Here is a 5,222-nt window from a genome sequence, read left to right as displayed (position 1 = left end):
GTCTCACTAAGTTGCTTAGGGCCTTGCTAAGTTGCTGAGACTGCCTTAGAACCTGTAATCCTCCTGCCTCAACCTCCAGAGTCGCTGGGATTACAGATGTGCGCCACTGTGCCAGGCAGAACTACTGATTCTATTACAACAGACTCTCACCAAGGAAAATTTGAAGATGCTGAAAGATAAAACTCTACATTTCCAATTTTATGGGATACAGCTAAAGCATTTCATAGAAGGGAAATTTTAGCCTTGAATAATCATACTAGGATTGAAGAAATAAAGGCTAATAACTAACGAGCAAAGCGTCTGACTTCAGGAGGCAGCAAAGCTGGGCTCCAACCTCAGTCTGCTTCCTCGTCACGGCCACAGCTCACGGTCTCAGAGCAAGGGGCATCTAGGAGCACTCAGAGAGCTGGGGACAAGCAGCAAGGAAATCATTGAGGACCGTGCAGTATAAAATGACACTTATGTTCTCTGAGAATTTGGTTGTGGGGACTGGGTGGCAGGGATGAACATAAGAGGAACCGAAGTCAGAGGTCAGGGGCAGAAGCAAAACTAATTTACCCTTTTCCTCGGGGTGAGGGTCCCTTATTTGCCTGTCTCCTGGCTGCTTTGGCCCCATATGTCCTTCTCCACTAGAGCCAGCAGAGGCCATGAGAAAGGGGACAGAACAATTCAGAATTGCCCCCACTAAATGCAGCATGCAAAAATAAACGAGACACCACTGGGAAGGGTCAGAGCCCCCATTTGAGGTTAGAGTTGCCCAGTAAAGAAGCTAAACATCCCTCCTCTGGGTTCAGGAAAATTTATCCCTTCGTCCTCTCGAATGCATGTGCATGTAACTTCGCTGTCTGCCTTTGGTTGAATACACAAGCAGGTGGGGGCCACACGGGCATAACTCACAAAATCCGGCAGCCAGAGTTGACAGGGAGTCTCCATTTGTCTAACACCCATTTCCTGAGCATCTCAGTCCCACACTTTTTTTTAATGAGTATACATGTTTAATATCCTTTTAAAATGTTACTAAAGTAGGGCTGGGGATATAGCTCAGTCGGTAGAGTGCTCACCTTGCATGCACAAGGCCCTGGGTTCAAACCCCAGCACCACACACACCAAAAAATGTTACTAAAGATACCAATATCATGACATATATAAAGCATAAAAACACAAATTCAGGGACAAAAGCAACAAATCTTGAACTCTAAAAATCAATTGGATGGATGTTAATTGATTTAGCAGAACTTAGAAAATGCAACCCTAATCTGGCAATGGGTGAAAGTGAATAACTTTCTGGTTTTTTTATCTTGATTCTCTTTGCATATTAATTGTACAAAATAATGGGTTTTGGTGTGGCATTGTCATACACACATAATGTGTTTTGAGGACCCACCTCCCTATCACACTTTCTTACTTCCCTTCCCTCCCCACCCCCTTCTCTTTCCCTGACAATCCTTCTTCTTCTTCTTCTTCTTCTTCTTCTTCTTCTTCTTCTTCTTCTTCTTCTTCTTCTTCTTCTTCTTCTTCTTCTTCTTCTTCTTCTTCTTCTTCTTCTTCTTCTTCTTCTTCTCTTCTTCTTCTCCTTCTCCTTCTCCTTCTCCTTCTCCTTCTTCTTTCTTCTAGATTCCACATAGGAGAGAAAATATGTGATGCTTGTCTTTCTGTGTTTGGCTTATTTCATGTAACACAATGATCTCCAGTTTCAGTCATTTTCCTGCCAAAGACATGATTTAGTTCTTCTTTATGGCTGAATAATATTCCATTGTATATATGTACCATAATTTCTTTTTTTTTTTTACCATAATTTCTTTATCCATTCATCCCTTCATGGGCTCACTTGGCCATCATGAATAGTACCTCAGAAAACATGGATATACAAGTATCTCTATTTCATGCTAACTTTGATTCCTTGCAGTATATATCTAGGAGTGGCAGCTCAGTCTTGATGCTGATTGACTCTGTGACCTTCAAAAAAAATTGCAGCACTTCTCTGAGACTTCCAGTCTCAATCTGGCTGATGCTGTGACTATATATAACTCAGTTGGAAATGTGCTTTGGTGGGAAGGGGTTATGAATACAAGATGTCGATCATTACCAAAAGCTAGCCTCCTTTGGGAGCCTGGTAGAAGCCTCCATTCTTTGCTGGCATCTGTGAAAAGTCCCTCCCATCGGAGTCAATGGTCTGACCCAACCATTTAGGTAAAACTTGGGAAATTTTAATTATGTGTGATCTCAATAATTCATATCTGAGTCTCTGAGTTGTTCTCTCTCTCTCTCTCTCTCTCTCTCTCTCTCTCTCCTTTTCTTCTCTCTCTAAATTAAAGGGTTTGCATTAGAAGAATGATTCTTTCTTTATTTTTGGGGGTACTGGGGATTGAACTCAGGGGCACTCCACCACTGAGCCACATTTCCAACCCTATTTTGTATTTTATTTAGAAACAGGATCTCACTGGTTTGCTTAGTGCCTTGCCATTGCTGAGGCTGGCTTAGAACTCACAGTCCTCCTGCCTCAGCCTCCCGAGCTGCTGAGATTACAGGCGTGCGCCACCGCGCCCTGGCTAAAGAAACAATTCTTAACCTTAGCTTTATGTAGAATCATCTGGAAGACATTAATATGTATTGTTACCTGAGTCTTTCCAGGACTGGTTGGATGGGAATCCCTGGGAGTAGGATCCCACCTGCAGCACTTTGTATAAACTCCTCAGAGGCTCTGGATGCACACAGCAACGGCTTGAACCCCCAGACAAGATTGTGGCTTTTGCCCTTTTCAGCTCTCTGATTCTGCAGCCTCCAGATCTTCAGGGCCACAGCTGTGGCCCTTGGGATGGGGCACACATGAGCTGTGTGGCTCATACCATGAATACTCAGAACACAGTACCCTGACGTTGGCCAATGTTCTAGGTGGATCATTATCCCAGATCTCTACAAAACTGCCCTCTGATGCCCCAACTCAGAGTCAGAATCTTGGCCTATAGGACCATTCTAATATGTTCAGGCAGAGGAAACCTAGACCTGAACCAATAACTGAGCAACTACTATGCGCCAGGCACATACCTACACAACTGCTAATCCTCACACCTTTCAAAGCAGGATGTATTGTTTCCATTAAAAAAGAAAAAAGACTAGGGAAGATTGAGCCACCTGTCTAAAGTGTAGCTGATAAGCTGGGGGAGCTGAGATTCAAGATCAAATTCTGCATCCAAACCCTACATTCTTCCCATTGCACCTCCTTGGTCCAAGCTGGGGCCAGGCTTCAGCCAGGGGAAGATGGGGTTTCCTAAGGCAGAAACCCAGTGGTTTTGCTGGGTCATCGGCCATCAGAGGGCCTCCATCCAATGGGAGCTGAATCCGACGGTTTGCCCAGCTCCAGGCCTCCTACGCAGGGAGACAGCGCTGCTGACGAACACACATCAGGCTGCCAGCCTCAGTTTGTATTTTTACAGTCCACTAATTAGGCCATTTTAACTAATTTGTTTGCATTTTGTATGAGCAAGTTGGGCTTTTGGATTGACTAATGTAATTGCAGCTGGTTTCTGCCAAATACAAATTACTCAGTCTAGTGTGGGCTAGAGAGAAAAGCAAATATTTAATAGACATCAATACCCTTGTAGCTTTTTAGTGGAGCCTTTTTCCCCCTATGGAAAGTTGAAATAATTTCTCTAACATCAGATTGAACTTTCATGTTAGAGAATTATTTTTTAATCATTTTTTTAAAAAATAATGAGGCAAATGCTTTAGTGGCTCTGCTAGGGTTTATCTCTGATCCATTTACCCCTAAGCTCGGGAAACTCACAGGACTTTTCCATTTCCAGGCCAGCTCCCCACAATCTCTTTCTGCTTGGGTTACTCCTGCCACCACCAAGCAATCTACATCAAAGATTATATCATAGCTAGCAGTGGCCTGCGAGACCATCTAGTCCAGTAGTTCTCAAAGTGTACACCTGGACCGTCAGCATCAGTACCACCTGGGAACTTGGAAAGACAAATCCTCAGGACTATTGAATCATAAACTCCAGAAGTGGGGCCCAGCAAGCTGTTTTAATAAGCCTTCCAGGTGATTCGGAAGCACGCTAAACTTGAAGATCTAGTCTAATCATCTCATCTGACAGATGAGGAAACCGAGACCCAGGAGGAGACTATACTTCAGTCAGGGCAGGGAGTGAGCCTGTTTCCCTCCTTGTGCATTCCCCACATGCCTGCCTTGTGATAAGCACCAAAAAAACCAACTCTCTGCTGAAGGACTGAATGATGGAATGAATGAGCCAGAACTAGAGGCAAAGTCTTGTGATTGTACTGCATTCTACCAGAGCTCTCTCTTGTTATGGGGAAGGATAGAAAAATGTGGGGGGCACTGCTTCTTGGGTCCTGTTTGTGAGAGGGAACATAACTGGGACTCGGAACATTGTGTCCTGTATCCTGGTGCTTAAGGAGGATGGCAGTCCCACCTACTGCCTTGCTTCCAAGCTGTGGCTCATCTGGTGCACTGTCCCTAGTTCAGGAGGTGGACCAGTCCCCAACCTTGCTTTCATAGAACCTGAGATTTTCTGAAGCCCAGCTAGGCCCCTGTTGGGGTGCTTGATTCCCTGATGAATAACCTCAGTCCAACGAGTGAATAGGGAGAAAGAAGCTGTGCTTTGATGCATTAAAAAAAGAAATGTTTCTAAAGAGAGGATGCTGGGGTGGGTGGGGGGAGTCTTCTGGATCCTTTGAGTTAGGGGAGCAGGTGTCTGGTCCTCACATCTTGCCATTGCAGACCCGTGTAGCCCTGCTGTCTGCACCTCACTGCAGTCTCCTCCTAGGAAACCAGAAGGGGAAGGCAAATTGCATCACAGGTTTTCAAACAGATAAAAGTTTCTCCCAGGATGTGGAGAACAGGCTTCTAGAGGCTTCTACCCTAAGCAAATAAAGACACCAATCCCTGTGGATTCAGCCTCTCAGGAGCTTCCTGTTCCTCTAACCTCAACTCCAAGGCTCTCATGCCACACAGCTGCCCAAGTCCCTTCCCTCTGCTCGTCTCTACAGAGCCCACAGAAGCATGTGACACCTTTCCAATGGGCAGCACCTGCTCCCTGGCCTCCCTTGGGTGCTCCCCGCCTTCATGGTGATTTCCACACTTCCTTGAGACCTGTCCTCAAGAAAGAGCCTGACAAACTCACTCAACTACAGATGGTAGCAACCGATGGCTGCCATTTCCACCCTGCGGACTTCAGGGAAGATTCCAAGCCCTAGTG

Source organism: Marmota marmota, unplaced genomic scaffold (assembly GCF_001458135.2).
Source record: "Marmota marmota marmota unplaced genomic scaffold, marMar, whole genome shotgun sequence".
NCBI lineage: Eukaryota > Metazoa > Chordata > Mammalia > Rodentia > Sciuridae > Marmota > Marmota marmota.
This window is presented reverse-complemented; position numbering follows the sequence as displayed.